This window comes from Astatotilapia calliptera, chromosome 1 (assembly GCF_964374335.1).
Source record: "Astatotilapia calliptera chromosome 1, fAstCal68.1, whole genome shotgun sequence".
Lineage (NCBI taxonomy): Eukaryota > Metazoa > Chordata > Actinopteri > Cichliformes > Cichlidae > Astatotilapia > Astatotilapia calliptera.
The window spans coordinates 28047087-28065395 of NC_137422.1; positions in this window are offsets into that span (position 1 = coordinate 28047087).

Here is an 18309-nt window from a genome sequence, read left to right on the forward strand (position 1 = left end):
TTCCATCCTGCTGTGATGATACAACTTTTTAATTACACGCAGAAAAACAGAAACTTATTGCCAAATAATGGCAAAAAGAAAAACTGATGATAATTTTGACCAGAAAGTTTTTTTCTTTGCTTGATGAATTAATACTTTATTAGTTATTTAGCTACAACCAAAATATTTCAGAAAGGCGTTTGCTACACAAATCAGAGCTTTGAAAAGATGACCACCTTTCAGCTGTTGCATATAAATGCAGAATTCCATTATTCAAGTACAACTTAATTTATTGTAGAACAATAAGTTCATATTTTGTGTTCAGTATCAGCATGCCATTTCTGGTGAATATCTATAAGAAAAAAAAGCCTGTTGAGTTAAGTAATTGAGCTTTTGATTGTAGTAACTGCAGTGCAGACTCTTAGAGATGTGACTGGCATCTGTTTGAAGTGTTCAGCTCGTTGGAGCTTTAATATGTTGCAGAGTAACTATTAGTCCCAAACTATAAATAGATCGAAGTGTATGTTTGTTTCAAAATGCCCCTAGTTACACTCGATGTGTCTTCACATACATGTGCATACATTCATACACGTCTTTGAGTGTGTGTGTGTGTGTGTTTCCCTCTTAGTGTGGCTGTATGATTGTGTGTGTGTGTATATGAAGTTGTATGTGTGTGCTAATGAGAGTTGGGGGGAGCGGGCTGTCGCAGCAGTGCGTCCTCTGCTCTCCCGGCAGGTCACTAGCGACAGATGTTCTCAGCATATGTGGCGAATTAATTAGCCACTAGTAAACAGAGGGGGCTGCCGCCATGAGCTGCTGGTCTGTGCCGACGCTGAGCCGCAATGGGCCGCCTTTAGTCCAAATTCCTCTTGTCCCATCCTCCTCTGGTAAATAGTTACAGGGAGCATCATTCTTTTTGATCAGTGGACCCATAATGAGTCGGGGCCACGTGTGAGTTTGAGTAGTGCATGTGTGCGCTTGGTGTTTACATGGGAGCGGTGTGTATGTAACTGTGTGCGCATGTGTTTATTCTGTGTGTCGGTGTCAGTAGAGAATGGTTTGTGTCTGCACGCGTGCGTTTGCACGTCAGCACCCCATCATTTGGACATGGCAGTGAGCCTGTTATTGTGATGAGAGAGCCCCTTGATGACCTAATTGGTTGATTGAGGTGCATCTCTGTGTGTTTCTGTTTGTGTGTGTGTGTGCGTGCCAGGGCAGGGCCTCAGCATTCCCAGAGCTGGGAATGTTTTCACAGCTTCAGAACAACTTGGCAGAGGCTGAAAATACTTTGAGAGCTGCTTGGATAAACACACTTAAGGACGCCATGCTGATACACTTGGACTCTGGTTTAACCCTTTGAAGAAAACTAAACTCAGTTAAAGTAGTTTTTATACCACCAAACTGCTCAGGCATATCCAAATCACACTGGCAGATAGGTAGGGCTGTTGGAAATGTGGAAGTTACTGACAGCAGTGGTGTCACATGACTGTATTCATGGGTGAATTTTGGCATGTGTGGGTTCAAATTAAGGTCAAGGTCAGATTTATTTATATAGCACATTTCCAACAGCCGATGCTGCACAAAGTGCTTAACAATAACAATAAAATTAAAAACTACAGTGTAATACAATAATAACAATAGAAACAATAAAATAGAAGAATTGAAACAATACTAACTAATTCAGATAAATCCAAAATGCTTGGGTCATAATGTGTTAAAAGCCAGAGCGTAAAAGTGTGTCTTTAGTAAAGATTTAAATTGCTCAAGAGTTTGAGCAGATCTAATATTAAAGGGGAGACTATTCCAAAGTCTGGGACCTGCCACAGAGAAGGATCTATCACCACGAGATTTGAGGTTAGTCCGTGGAATGGACAACAATAGTTTTGAACTAGATCTCGTGGGTTTTCCTGGAGCATAGGCAGAGAGGAGCTCTGACAAGTAGGGGGGAGCTCGGGCGTTGAGTGACTTAAAAACAAAAAGTAAGAGTTTAAATTGGATCCTGTAGGGGACAGGGAGCCAGTGTAAAGAGGCTAAAATTGGGGTTATATGCTCTCTCCGTTTGGTACCAGTTAGCAGGCGAGCAGCAGCATTTTGAACCATCTGAAGGCGATGGATGGTGGCATGATCTAGGCCATAATACAATGAATTGCAGTAGTCCAATCTGCAAGTAAGAAAAAGGTGGATGATACGCTCGAAGACGTCAGCCGGAAGGTATGGCTTTATCCTGGCTAGCTGTCTTAGCTGAAAAAAACAGGACTGAACTACTGCACTCACCTGCTTATTCAATTTAAAAGAACCATCAATGTAAACTCCGAGGTTTTTTACATGTGTTTTACAATACGAGGAGAGGGTACCCAACGTGCTGTCGATATAATTGAAATTGCCAAAAATGACAACCTCAGTTTTGTTTTCGTTTAGCTGTAAAAAATTTAATGATAACCACTGTTTAACGTCGTCAAGGCAGCGTAATAAGAGCTGCGGTTGATCTGATCCTGATTTTAAAGGTAGATAAATCTGTAGATCATCCGCAAAGCAATGGAATGAAATGCTGTACCGCGAGAAGATGGAGCCCAATGGCAGCAAATAGAGTGCGAAGAGGGCGGGACCCAAAATAGAGCCTTGAGGAACGCCGTATTTAAGAGGAGCTAATTTGGAGTTGTGGGGGCCCATATTGACATAAAAGAACCTTTCTGTCAAGTAGGAGCGAAACCACTGAAGGGCAGATCCTTTTAGGCCAGCATGCGATTCTAGCCGTGATAACAGGATGTCGTGGTCAACCGTGTCAAAAGCTGCTGACAAGTCCAACAGTAAAAGGGCAGCAGGGCTGCCAGAATCCATAGTTAAGAGAATATCGTTAAAAATCCTTAAAAGTGCTGTCTCAGTGCTATGTAATGATTTAAAACCAGATTGAAATTTTTCTGAGATCATATTAGAATCGAGGTGTGCCTGCAACTGTAGATAGACCACTTTCTCCAAAACTTTAGATAGAAAAGGAAGCTTTGAGATGGGCCTGTAATTAGACAGAACAGTTGGGTCCAGGTTTTGTTTTTTAAGAAGAGGCTGAACTACAGCTTGTTTGAAGCATAGTGGGACGCAGCCTGTAGTAAGGGACGTATTAATCAATTTCAGAATAAAAGGGCCAACAATATTAAAAGTGTTTTTGAGCAGACTCGGGGGAAGAGAATCAGAGGGGCAGTGTGATGATCTTAGGCCACTAACTATCGCGGTCAGGTCCTTAAGGGAGACGGGATCAAACTGCTCTAAGACAGCTGAACACACAGGTGGAGGGCTTTGAACTGAGACAACAGACAACGAAACAAGGGCCCTAATCGATAAGATCTTGTTATTGAAAAATGCTAAAAAATCATCGCACATACTTGGTGAAGAAGTAACTCCAGGATTATCACATAAACTAAAAAAGCGATTAAGAATGTTAAAAAGTACCTGAGGCCTATGACCGTTTGCTGATACTAAGTTTGAGACAAATTGTGTTTTTGCAGTTTTTACAGCAAATTAAGTAAACATATAAGCTATTTCAAAATGAAAATTAAAGCTGCTCTGTAAAAATTTTCTCTAAAACTCGTAAGATGTCCGTTATCAACAGTGTTTGTATGAAGGCATGGTTTGTGTGTGTGCATGAGCTTGCGTGTGTGTGGCTGCAGTAATGAAGTTGTTAGTTAAAGTGGCCCCCACCCCATGGGACTGGCTTAAGCTGTGTGTGATTGCTTAGGGATCGGACACACACACACACTTATCATTATCCACACATACACATACACTCAGAGTCATTACTCCATTACGCACATGGACTATTGATTTTCTGCCATCTTTCCATCAGGTGAGAGCTTGCCAGGGAATATGGGAATGAACGCCAGGCTGGGAAAATCAAACTGTCACTCCTCCTTTCCTCTCTTCCTCCCTTCTCTCTTTCATTACAGACAGATGACAGGTCAAAGCTGCTACTATTCACTCTGTTGTTTTTTCTCCACCCTTCATCACTCAATCTCTGCTTGTTTTCTAACATCAGCATCCGGTAAATCTGTTTCTCTCAAAGTCTTTCTTAATCTCTTTCAGTCTGATCTATTTTTCTTTATGTTGGCTTTCTATCCTGTAACTCCTCCACATTTTAATGTTTATTCTTATGTCTCTTTTTCTTTTTCTGTCTAAGCGTGCCTGCGCCTTCCTCCGTCTTCTCCCTCGAAGTGATGGATTCAGTCCTCTCCTTTCCTTTTCCCTTTCCACCTCTTGTCATCCCTCTTTTCTCAAGTCTCCAACACTCTGCACAATCAATCAGCTGGCCCCTCCTCCCTCAATCTATCCATCCCTAAACCCCTTAGTCCCCTCTGTGGTGGTTCCTCTTTCCACAGATTTATTCACCTTTCTCTTTCTCTCTCCCACTCTCTACGTTCCTGTCTACTTCCGCCCTTTCTAATGTGATGCTTCCTGCATATCATTAAACTCTTTTCTTTTCTTTGTCTCCTTCTCTCCTCATCTTTGCCCTTTCTCAGTCTTCCTTTATGTCTCTTTTTCTGATCATGTTAAACATTTATTAGGAACTGTTAACAAGAAGTTCTCTCTAGTCTTCTATACCTATCCTTTCCTTTCCTTTCCACCAGTATGCTCTCCTCTAACTCTCCTCCTCCTACTTAAACTCCTCTTTCCCTATTGGACCCTTTTTCCCTTCGCTTTCAACACCGCATTCTCCATGCTCACCCTTCGTCACTTCTCGACCCTTGCTACCTTCCACTCTCTCCCCATTTCATCGCTTGTATGCTTCCTTTCTTCTTTTCGCTTTATCTCTCCCTTCTTTCACCTCCCATGACTCCTCCCTGCTCACCTCTCCTCCCTGAGAGGAGAATACGGGATCAGTGGATGTAATTCACTGACAAGGGTATCTATATTTAATATTAATGGGCACATAGGACCCTTCACTCTCACACTCACACACACAAATGGACACACATGCTCAGTGCCAAATAAAGAGTGATCAGAGGCTGTGTAAGGTTCTGCGTTGTAGCCCCCAGGATAGACGCCTTGTGGACACACGCAGCACACACACTCCTAATCGCGTAGCACTTGGCGCTGCAGGATGGATGTGGCATCATTAGGCAGAGGAGTGTGGCCGTTCTCAGCAGAAACGGCCACGCTGGCGGTACACATCAATCTCGTGCCGCACGCTCCCTCAGATACTGTCTCTTTCTCTCTCTCTCATTCTCTCTCTCTCACACACACACATACACACAAACAGCGAGAGGAAGGAGCAGCGCAGAGCAGTAAGGGTTTTTGTACAAGTACAAACATATACCCACATACACCATGGGCCTACTAATGTATCTGCACTATCTCCCTCGGTCTGTGTTTCCTTCTCTGTCACTCAGTCACACAAACACACACACACACACACACACACACACACACACACACACACACACACACACACACACACACACACACACACACACTTTTTCTAATTTATTTACTGTTGAAAAGTGTTGCCAAGGAGAAAGGGACAGAGAAGGAGAAAAATTATGCTCATCCTTTTCATCCTCATTGTTCTTGTCAATGCTTTCTTTTTTCTATCAGTCTCTTCTCTCCTCTTCTCTCCTCTTCTCTTCTCTTCTCTTCTCTTCTCTTCTCTTCTCTTCTCTTCTCTCCTCTTCTACAGTTTTACTTGCTCAAATCCAACTTCTACAAAGTATGTGTTTATGAAAATGTATGCCATGATTGTTAAATATTCATTCAAAACTATTAGTTACATTTTTATAGATGCACACTAGTCTGATTGATTGTGTCTGTCCATTGCATGTTTTTTTCTTTCAATTTATATCTTTGACATCACACAAGAGGGAATTAATTTTGTTGTAAGGCAGCCAAAAAAACACAATAAATTTAAAAAAATGTTTTAATAAATTGACTCGGACTTGTTTAGCATTTTTGCAGTCACGAAACTAAAGTGTATTATCAGTTATGGAAAACTCTTCAAATTTCTTTTACAAGGGCACCTCTTCAGCTGGTTCCTGCTCTGTAGCGATCCTTCATCCTGAAAGGCATATAGTACACCCTAGCTATAATTAATTATTCCCTGTTATAACTCAGATTCCCATTTTTTTGTATAACGGCGTAGGTGCCGTCTGTATTCGATCCATGTTTCTTACTTCCTAATAATCTCCATATCTGTTGTTTTTTGGCTGTTGTATGACTACTTAGTGATTTAACAGCAGTGTATTAAAGAGATAAACCGCTCACACTGCTGCTTTAATATGGTGATCGGTAAAGTAAAAAGTTTTATCTTGTGTACAGCTTCAGGTGTTTCTACGTATTTTAGTGTTTTCCTTGTGCTAATGATGTCCATATCAGAGTTGTTGAGAATAACAAGCGTCTACTGCAGATACCATCTGCCTGCGGGCAACACACAGCCTAGTGTGTGTGTGTGTGTGTGTGTGGTTACACAAGTGTGTGTGGTGTCTCCTTGGCTTCCATTGATCTGTGGGTATCGCACTGTATCAAGTAACAGAATGCATTGGGACAGGAGCAATATTTAAATGAAAGTGCGTGTGTGTGTACATGAATAGATGTAAACATCCACTTGTGCTTGTGCGTATGTATGTATGTGTACCGGTGTAGATTTTTTTTTTTTAAAAGAACGGTCATGGTACGAGTGCAGAGCAGAGTTTCTCTCCGCTCCTCCTGTCGACAGATGAATAGACGGCCCTATTGGGAATCAATGGTAAAACTCGAGCCATTGAACAACTGTCCGCCTTTTCAATTGTGTCCTGTTTGAGAAACAATTTGACAATAATGTCAGCTTGAGAAAAAAGACACACGGTCAATATACAGGGAGAGCTGTGTGAAGGACAATTTAGAGAGCGCCATCATCTATATGGGAATGTATGAGTGTGTGTGTTCTTTGTCCTGCTGTATTTTTGGACAGTACTGACAATAGAGCATTGTATACTCTTCACCGATAAACAGCTCTCGGAATCGTTAAAACAAATTTAGTGTGTGCAGGCACAGTCTTGCGCGCACATACACACACACACACACACACACACACATATAAACCCACTAAAACATAGTGCGGTGAAACTACAGGACACCAAAGACAAATATTTCAAAAGCAACATTAATCACACCTTAATGTACAGCTGAAATTCAATTTTTTATGTCAAGTTAAATTGAGGGATGGATTTACTCGGATTGTACAATAATAGTGAAATAATGAAAGTACTAACTGTATATTATTAAATACCTTATGTTTGCGAATGGATGTGGACTGGACCACTCAGTATTTAGTCTCCATTTTAAGAGAAATAACCTCACACATCTTGCTTAGCTAACTTTTTAACTGTTAAATTCTTTACCAGTAATGCTGCTGTTAACATGAACAATACTAAATATTGATAATTATATTGTTGATAGAGCTAAAAAAAAAAAAAATGCTTTTTTTAAGTTTCAATATGCATTTTTCACCTATAATTTAAAGTGACAGCACTTGCAAAAAAGGGAGAAAGAAAACACTTGTTTTTGTCAAAGACAACCCACACTAGCTTGCTTTATAATTCACAAAGCTCTGTTTCTGTCTAAGGATGTGTGTGTACAGTGTGTTTGATGTGTGTGTAAAGATCAAATTCACACAGAGTTCTGTGACTGTTAATTAATGCAGTATCGCGCTGTCTTAAGTTGGCCATATTGTTGAAGCGAGTGAGTGTGTTTGTGTACAAGTGTGGTTGATTAAGGCAGGGCTCCCATGGGATCATGCACCAAAACCCCCTCCACACACACACACACACACCAATCCATCAGTTTGAAAAGTCCCCAAACAGGCAACATATTGCTGGGGACATGGCCAGAGTTATCAGATTTTAGCTGTTTCACAGATCTACAGTACTATTGTCAGGTGCACATAGTGGGCAAACACTGCCTAGTTTAACACATACTGTTATTCCAGGTACATTTCAGCACACACACTGTATACAGAACAGAGGTGAAGGTAGATAGGAGTGTGTGTGCGTGTGTGTGTTTGTTTGTGTGTGTGATCACAGAAATGAAATTTTTTTTGTCAATCTGTACTGTTGCACATATCTACAGTGGTGTTTGATTAAAGAACAAAAAAGATGCTTTATTTTATTTATTTATTTTACTTTGTACATTTGTTTTATATTATATCCTTCGTTTAAGTTTTGGTCCTCACTCTAGTGTGTACAAACATTTGTCTAGCTTTCCTTCTGCTAAATGTCAGTCCTGTTCTTTACACAGTTTTTTCAGGCTTTGAACAAAAATGTAATAAATTCAATCTTGTGGTTCCCTCAGGCATTGTAAGTTTATTTATAGGTCCTCGCACTGTAACCCATCCAGACCTAGACTGGCCGTGTCTGTCTCATTAACCATGAACACAGCAGCCGGGTCTTTGTGCGAGTCTGAGGAGGTGCGGATCAATAGCCATCCTAGAGGTTTGGATACAGAGCGGCAAGGTGAGGGTCAGGGTTAGCCGCCCAGTGTTAGGGAAAAAAGTGGATAAACAGATGAGAAAGCAACCAACAGAGATTGAGATAAATGAATATTAGAAGAGACAACGAGAGAAAAAGAAAAAAAATAATCATAATAAATGTTAAAAAAAAAAGGTGGACTTTGATCGACATAAACTTCCCACATAAACCTACAAATACACATGTGGTCCAGCACCTACGGAGGCTACCAGGTTTTGCTTATTACGTAATTCAATCAAATTTTACAGCACCCCCCAAAAAGTGCTAACATCAGCATCTTCTCTTTTATTTGCATTTTTATTTTTATTTGTCCTTTTTCTGCTACTCTGTTAACTATAATCATACAAATTCTACAACACAAAATCTTTTGACCAAACCTTAAGTCTCAGGAAAGCAGAAGTCCAAGCATTTAGATTTTCCACAAAGCATGATCATGTCAAATAGAGTCCACAGTCACACGCACTCACAAATGTGCACACAGAGTCCTATTGTCATGATAATGGCTTCTGTGTTGTTGGCTTTAGGGTCAGGAGGTCAACATAAGCTTCTTAATGGACTGTGAAATAACCCTAACTGCATTAAGCTGCCAGATCTCACATCTAACACACACATAGATGCACACACATCCATTCTCATGCATATGTGTATATATGCAGACACACTGCACCCTCACACGCAAACACACACAGAAGCTCAGATGTGATTGGATTGGTCTTTAATTGGCAGGGCGATCACACCTTGAGGATGGATAGAAGATCCTTCAATCAGATGGAGTGATGGAGCGAGGGATAGACAGGAGTGAGGAAGGCAGTAATGGATGGACAGAAAAGCAAATGAGTGAACCTAAAAAGAGGACACTGCTGTGTCAAACAATGCCGCAAAGCTCGTCCTGTGCCTGGACTGTGGCAAAGCGCGCACACACATACACACATATTGTCAGGCTTACATTAAGATAATGTGCCGTCCAAATACTGCTTTGCCTTTTAGAGTGTATTAGAAAGTGGAAGATGTTCAAGTGCGCGCTCAGTTGGTATATAGGGAGTCAATGAGAGGCTGCCGCTGGCTAAGTTTGACCTCAGTCTACTGTCATTCTCCATATGCTTTCCACTAATACAATTATTCCACTGAGAAGGTGTATCTATCTATCTATCTATCTATCTATCTATCTATCTATCTATCTATCTATCTATCTATCTATCTATCTATCTATCTATCTATCTATCTATCTATCTATCTATCTATCTATCTATCTATCTATCTATCTATCTATCTATCTATCTATCTATCTATCTATCTATCTATCTATCTATCTGTTTTTTTCTCTTTTTATTCTAAATAAGTTTCAAGGTTTATAGCCAGGCACAACGTTACATTTCATGTAATACTGACTAGCTTTCAAGACTAAATGAATTTCAGATTTTTCCTTAATATCCTCTCCTCTTCCTTCCTCTCCTTTCCTCTCTGCCTGTGCCAAATGGGTGTCTCCCTGAGTGGGGATCACAGAGGATTTTGGGGGGATTTAGCTCCGTGTCTTAAATCAGTCTTAATTTTTGCTCTCTGCTATTAAAGAGCCGCCATTAAGCTCTTCTCTTCTCGCCTCATTTCCCTCTTCCTCTTGTTTCACTTTTTCAATTTGTGTGAGAGGGGGAGTTCACTCCTCATAAAATTTCACTTTGGCCAGCCTATCATTTGCATCTGAGCCAATAAATAGCAATTAGCATTAACAATTAAACCAGCCAGTGGAACTGCGGGCAGCTCCCTGAGATGGCCTGATGGATGGGAAGGTGGATAGGGAGGAAGAGACAGAGGAAAGGTTTAGTGTGTGTGTGAGTGTGTGTGCGCGCGTGCTTGTATCACTACTTACTACATGAACTCTCGCAGGGCCATCCAGTATATCTTCCACTTTCATTTTCTACCCAAAGCTAATTTATCTACTGTCTCCTTGGCCTAATCATAACACACACATATGCAGTGTGGGCAGAAATGCCAGGCTGGCTCACCATTTGGTACTCGTATACTGCACAAATTTTGCTTGTTAATTATGCTCATTAAATAACAACAGTGTTGGATGTTTCATCTTAGCTCTCTTCTTCACCACTACAGAGATATTGAAATTCTTGGTAGAGATCTATGTATTCTCATGTAATGATTCCACCTTGGCCTGGTAATTTATGTTAGTTTAGAGTGAACTGTGCTATCAACACGTATATCTCAAGAAGGATAAGAAGCTCAATGCTATTTCCACTGATTTTGAAAAAGATTTTGGAAATTTATCATGTTTTAATTTGGTGTCTTGCTTCATCCAACAGGATTACTACTACTAGACAGAAGTTTTTCAGTTTGTCATTGAAGCAACTAGTCCAACTCTGAACTGAATGCTCAGTGAACCAAAGTGATCGGGAAGCAGCGCACAGCAATCTCTGAATGTGTTCGTATTCAAATGTATTGAATTCACCAAAACCAAGATTGGGCTGTACAATAATCATAATTTACTGATGATTTATCACAATCATCAGTTAAAGACTTCAGGATTTAGAAACATGAATATGAGGGGTGCCCAACGTTTTAAAAATGTTCTTCTGTTAGTGCACTGGTTTTATCTGTAAAGTGCTTATCTCAGTTACATTGAACCAAAGGTGAAGTTTTTTTTGTTTGTTTGTTTGTTTTTTAAAGAAGACCACAGATTTGACTATTTTAGAGTCAAATGCTCAAATGGTAATCAAAATTGTTATTATTATTATTTATTGATTAATCACTTTAGTTCATGACTTTTGTCATTACCACATATGAATGTCAAAGACCATTAGTTTATAATTCTGTGATATATTAAATGCTGTGTTATGCAAATATTGGCTTTATTTATTATTACTTAGCAAAAAAGTTTTTTCTCCTATGTATTTGTGCCGTAGTCTCTTATGTGTCCAAATATAACAAGCATTTATGATTCACTGCTACTGACACCAATGTGCAGCCCGTCTCTGTGTCCCCTACCCCCTGCGTGCACCTCCACTGTGCCGGCGGTGAGAATATTGTTGGTAGCTGGTGACGATCAGTCCATCTCCATACATTAATCACCACCAATAGAAAGCCCTGACACAGCAGCTACAGCAGTACCACTGCCCTGCCTAACAAAGCATAGAGCAAGGACACACAGTGCCAACAGTGGAAAGACAGAAAAGAAGAAGAGAGGAAAAGTGCCGTTGTGCTGGGTGGAGGATACAGAGAGAGGGAGAGAGAGGGAGAGTTAAATGGGAAAATATGGAAATGTAGAAAGAAAACAGTCATACTTTATGTTTCCCGCTCTGTCCTAACCTCTGTCTTCTTCCCTTTCTTTCGCTGCGTCTCGTTTTCTCTTGTTCTCCTGGTTTTTATTGTTATTACCATGGCAGCACCATTAGAGAGCTCTACGTTCTTCTCCACTGGAGCAATAAATGAAGAGGGCCTCACTCCTTTTTCCTCCTCATCCTCTCCTTTCTCATCCCTTCTTCAGGTCCCCCCGCTCGCCTACTTTCTCACCTCCCACCACATTCTTCTCCGTTTTTTTTTTTCCTCACCGTTATCCTGCTTTCTCATATCCGGACTTGTACTCACTGTTTATCCTTTTTGTGAATTTTAACGATTTTGGCCTCATTTTTAATCATCCCCTTGTAGTATATAAATCTCATGTTTGAGTTTTCACTCCTTTTCCTGCCATATCTTCTGGTAAACCATCATGATCTATGCATAATGCAAACCTGTTTACCATCCCCCACTTTGCAAATGACACACACATAGCCGATGTGGGCTGTAGTAATACTTGTAATGTTGCAGTCAAGACAAATCACTCTTTGTGATTAAAAGCTACTTTGTTCTCAGTACAGTTGAAACACTTTGGACAATTAATGTGGAGTCCCAGCAGAGCAGATACCAACTAACATCACATTTCTATAATATCATCATCATATGTTCCTGTCATTACAGTAACCAGCTTGAAAATTGGATGTTTCAAAGCGGATTCAAACCACAGCATGCTTGATTTTAATGCAAAGACGACAGCGATAACTATGTTTTTCAGTCTGTAAGTAAAGCATTTCTATTTTGATGTAAACTATACCAAACATGCTATATTACAGAAAAAGATGAAACTACCATTATCCCAGCGTTAAAAGTAGGGCTAGATGCAGGCGGTTGCAGGACTGAGAAAAGTTAAAAGAGAGGGTTACAGACAGAGAGGGATACCATGCTGTGAGACGAAAATGCAATGATGGGCTCCAACACTAAAAGTGCCACAATCAATTCCCAGCCAACAACGCAAAAAGATCCATGAGGAGTGAGCTGCCCTATCAGGTACACCACATGGTATGAGACGAGACAGAGACACAGCATGTAGACGGAGAACAGAAAAGGGAGAAGGACAGAGATGAAAGCTGAGTAAAAGGATATATGGAGTGTCTTGGGTAGGACAAGGTAGGAACACATGTGGGAAGTAAGCAGGGAGCAGATGCCAAGAACGTATGACAGTGAGTGTTAAACAAGAAGAGAGTGAGGGTGGAGGGAGCGGTAGGTGGCTGTAAGGTAAGGTTAGAGAGAGGAGACTATGAGAAGCGTATATTAAAAAAGATAGAAGGACAACGTTCTATTGAGAAGGCACTGCTTTGCATTCATAGTGGTGTATGCTTAATCTGATTCTGACCCTAAAGGATGTGTCACAGATGCTGATATTGTTTTACACAGTGGGAAAAAAACACTGCTAATAATCCTTTTTGAAACATGGTATTACCATGACTCAAAAAATCAATTTAAAGTTTTATTTAGTATGAGCGAGAATAAGTGGCTAAGACAGTGAACTCAGCAGCAGTTTTGTTTACAGAGGTCAAGAAAGAAAACCTTTTTCCCATAGACTGAAAATCTTTTTGCGACCTCAGCTATCGCCATCTGGTGTCCTTGTAATAGAATTTAGGTTTTCAGGCACTTCTGTATTGGTTTTGTTTTTCTGGAAGTCACATCTATATTTTATTTCACATTTTATACAACTTACTGAAGAGTTACAGTGTCCCATCAGGGCTTGTAACGCTTAAGGCTAGTTGAAACACCAAATTAGTTTGACTGCTTCCCCCACCTCCAACCCACTCAAGAATTGTGCTGATAATTTTAGGGATTGTAACACTGTTGCATTGACTATGACATACAAACACAAAAACAATAACTTTTTCTGCGCTTCTGCCTGAAATTATATAGAATGCAACCAAAGAGAATATTAAGGAGTTTGTTTTTTTCATATCTCTGTTAAGATTCCTGTCAGAAATGATTTCTTCTTATGGTTACTGCCACTTTGATTTTTGATTGCTAAATATTAAGAAAATGCACCACTAAAACATTTTTTAAAATAACTCACACTGATGTGCCACAGCAACTGTGTAAAACTTTACAAAAGTACAAAGCCTGAAAAGCTGAAAGACCTTGAGTGGTGATGGTAGGCTGGAGAGGTGAGAAAGAAAATAATATGTGGATAATAATGGAAAGTCTACAAAAAAAAGTTTTTAAAATCCCTCCAGTAAAAGTAACAGTTTGGCGAGACTGTGGAAAATGTTCTGTATGTGTTGGCAACTGCCTTATGAAAATGCATTAGCCTTGAAGACAAAATCTAAATAGCAGAAAGCAGTGGGGGCAAGATTAACAAGTCTATACCTGCTCTTGAAGACAACGACAATGTGCTAACATTTTACTGACACATTGGGCAGACAAATGGGAAGGAGGGAGCGAAAGAGTGATGATATCAAGGTCAAGGTCAATAAATAAATAGAAAAAGTCTGGAAGACCTATATTAGTCAGATATACATTTCCAGCCTTGCCACAAACTTCTGCATGTTCTTGACATTGCATCAGAGGTGGCAAGTACAAGTACTTTGCTACTGTACTTAAGTAGAATTTTCAGGTATCTATACTTGAGTATTTATTTTTCTGAAAACGATTTACTTTTACTTCCTACATTTTAGCATATCTCTACTTTATACCTTTTACATTTTAAAACATGCTTGTTGCTTTAGGTTTAGTTATTTCCCTTCACTGCACAACTTCCCAAAAATATCACATTAAAATAATTTTATTAGTGTATCCAGTAACAGCACAGACAGAACAGGAGAGAAAGAAAGGTGGTTATTTTTAGGTATTGCTCAGTGACATTTGATAAACTGAAAGCTTGTTGTATTTTTTAGTAAAGTTTGTATTTATATGTGATGTGTTGGTGAAGTTCTGTTTTTTCATGTTGTGTAAAACAAATTATATTCAAAGGTTGAATGAAAATACTGAGCAATTAAGTGCAGGTTAAACAGGTTAGTTTGTTGTACTGTTGTGAATTTACAGTATAGCACTGTGTTGGACTAGTGCAAAGCAGTTGTGGTGTTCATGGTCACTGTTAGGTTACATTAAGGTTTGCAGACAGCAAATTACATTTAAGGTGATGATACTGGTTATATCCACTCACTGAATCCCACCTTTATGCTAGCTTTATACTGTATAGTATTACCCTTTTCTATGCATGTGTTCTATACAACACATGTTCAACCTGAGTTCATTCTTCGTATTAGAATTTAGATTGAAATAAAGATTTCATTCGTGTGCATTAATAATATTTCATTATGTTAATATGGCACAAGTTTCAGTTTCATTTACAAGCAAATAACTAGAAGATGTGCCCTCCACATAGTTACTTTTTACTTCTATGCTTGGATTAAATTTTAGGCCCTGTACTTTTTCACTTTTTCAACTTTTTCACACTTACATATGTACTTCTGCTTAGGTGAAGAATGTCTGTACTCTTGCCACCTCTGCTTGGCATTCTCTTATGGCTGACAGTGCACTCACTTATCTATCCCTCTACACGTACTCTATCTGTCTGCCTGTCTGTTCATCCATCTGTCTGCTCTCTCTTTCAAACACTTGAACACTTGGTTATTTTGGGTTCGCCATAGGAAGTGCTGCTTCTCACCTGACGTCCCTGAGACATGGATTCATTACTGAGCCCGACGCCAATGGGATGCTCTGTGTGTGCGTGTGTGTGTCTCATGGAACTCATCTCAGAGCAATTAAGTTGTTTGGGAAATTGCTGAGAGTAGTGTAATATACTCCCTCCCTCTAAATTTTCATCTGTTTCCTCCTATTCCTACTGTTCCTGTTTTTTGTTTTTGTTTTTGTTCTGTTTTGTTATCCAAAGTGTAGAATCAATAAAGTACAGCTTCTTTCATGGAGTAGCCAGTTTTGGATACTTAGTTGACATCTTCTGAATTAACTGAGGGGCATTCGCTGTGAAGCAGCTACAGGAATTTTTCCTAAGTACAAAGTAGTCAAGTGTTTGTGTTCATTTTCTTTTTCTGTTGAGTTGCAGCGCATTGAACCCTATCGCCATCCATCCTTTCTTCTCTATTCACAGTTGTGGGGGGTGCTGGAGCCTTTCCTAACGGTCACAGGCAAAAGACAGGTTGTCAGTTCTCAGTTGTCAGTTCTCTCACAGGCTTACTGCAGAGTTCATGCTGACATTCATACCTATGGCCAATTTACATTCCCCAGTAACCTAACACACATGCTTTTGAACTATAGGATGAAGCCAGATTACCCAGAGAGAACACACACAGACACAGGGAAAGACATGAACTCCACAGCATCCCAAATGGCTCAAGCCCAGGACCTTGTTGCTGTGAGGCTAACTACTGTACCAAGTGCGTGCCCTCAAATCTAGACTCATAACCCTGAGGTATGAGTTCCATGGCCACTGTCTTTATTTGAAAATCTGAGAAATTAAGACGGACTTAAATCAGAAAGATGAATTCTGTTCTGAATTGTAGTAGTTTAAAATAGAAAAACACAAATTTATACAAGATGTTTTTTGAGGGACTGCTGCTTTAGCAAATCGTATCACATTTGATCAAGGTAAGCAACACTTCTTGCTTTCTTGCACATGTGGGGAAAGTTGAGCCTGTGACTGCAGTAACTTGTCTTATTAAAGTTCTTTTGCTTTTCTTTCAAATCTTACACGCCTTTTCCCTCCTAACTCTTTCCACTGAATATTTGTGTCTTTCTTCTAGCTCGCCTCTCTGTCTCCATCTCTTGTCCCTCTCTCCTTTTCCTCCTCCCTCTCTCCCTCTCAGTCTCCAGCGTCTCCCAGCAGTGCCCCCAGTGAGAGCAGCTAAAATTAAGTGGTGCCACTTCTCAATGACACTTTAATGATAGCACCGCTGCTCAGCACACAGAGAGATGGGAGAGGTATGAGCATCTGCTAAAGATAGGCCCCTCAGACACAAACACACAGTATACAGCCACACACACACCACAGACACACACAGGCAAAAGCAGACACACTCACACGTCCAAACGAGTGAACCTCCCTTTCTCTCGCCTGCCACAGGGACCATGGGGGACGGGTGGAGTCTAATTAAGAATGTCTGTAGGGAGACGTTTGTGTATACTTGTGTATGTGTATGTGTGTGTCATTCCAGCTTGGCATCACCATCACCTGCCTGGCACTGCCATTATGGCTGGCATCTATAAGAGAGAGTGAGAGAGAGAAAGAGAACTAGAGATAAGGAGGAGACTGGTAACAGAGAGATGCAACACTTTTAACATGAAAGCAAAGAGGAACGGTTGGACATGTGTGAAGTCTTACCAAAGCATGTTCTCGCTATCATTCCTCGGTGGAATTCTTTTGGTAAGCTGATTTAGCTAACATATGACAAAGGTAGGGCCTTGTGTGTGTACGCATGTATGTTTTCCACTGAGCTCCTTCAAGTGCCCTGGTGATGGAGTTCCAACATGTTCTTAATGTTGTCAGCATTAAGCAAGTGGTTAATCAATTAGGCCACTACTACCCTTACAAGATCAATACCCAGACTTTAAACCTGTATCAATAATGTAACAATGACTGTGAAAACACATACCTCTCACTGTATCCGTCATATCTCAACAGTAAAAATTACAGTCTTTACTTTTTTCAGTGTTTTTTATTTATCAATTTTCTACTATTTAGAAAACAGGAAAGCAAGAAAAACTATAGTATTAATGTGTGTTTGGGTGTGTGCGCTGAGGTCACTGTCAAGTTAAAAATGCAGCTGTAGGCGAGAGTGCCAAGTGACATTTTAAGAGTCCCTCTCAACCCCGACCCACCCCCAATCACAACCACATACTCGCAGGGGTCTGACTAGACTAGACAGATCATCAGCAGTGTGATTCAGGGCCTCATCTTAACTTGCACACACACACACAGACACTCACATAGACAGACATGTCACTTTTGTGGCAGTTGAGATCAGATGTTCTCTTCTCAGCAGACCTCATGTAGTGAGCTACATCTGCCTCCCCTAACACACACAAACACCAAAAAAATACTCGTACCAGGCCAAACTATTTTCATTCCTTTTTTCAAATCATGTCTCTTCCATAACATACAACTGAGTGTTGAGGTATTTGCTACATTGGGTCGGTGGTTTAGAGCACATGCTCCACTTACATTGGAAGTGACTGATCACAAACACTATCAGAGACAGATTTGTGCACCTCTTCTGCACAAATGAAACAAACAGGAAAAAAGGGAAACCAATGGTGGAAAAAAGCTAATCACCTGTTTTTTTGTGTTTTTGTGTCTGTGTTTAGGTTTTTTGTAGTTGGGAATTATGGTAGAATAACATCAGATCACATCACATAAATGTGTAAATAACTCCACACAGATGCTACAGTTTTATCAAAATACAAGAACAAGTGCACAGCACAGTGTATGGCCTTTATCATCCTACATATATTATATATTCTACAAATTTGCACATAGTTTCTCATATATTCTGGTATATTATTATAATTACATTGAACAAAGAGTAAG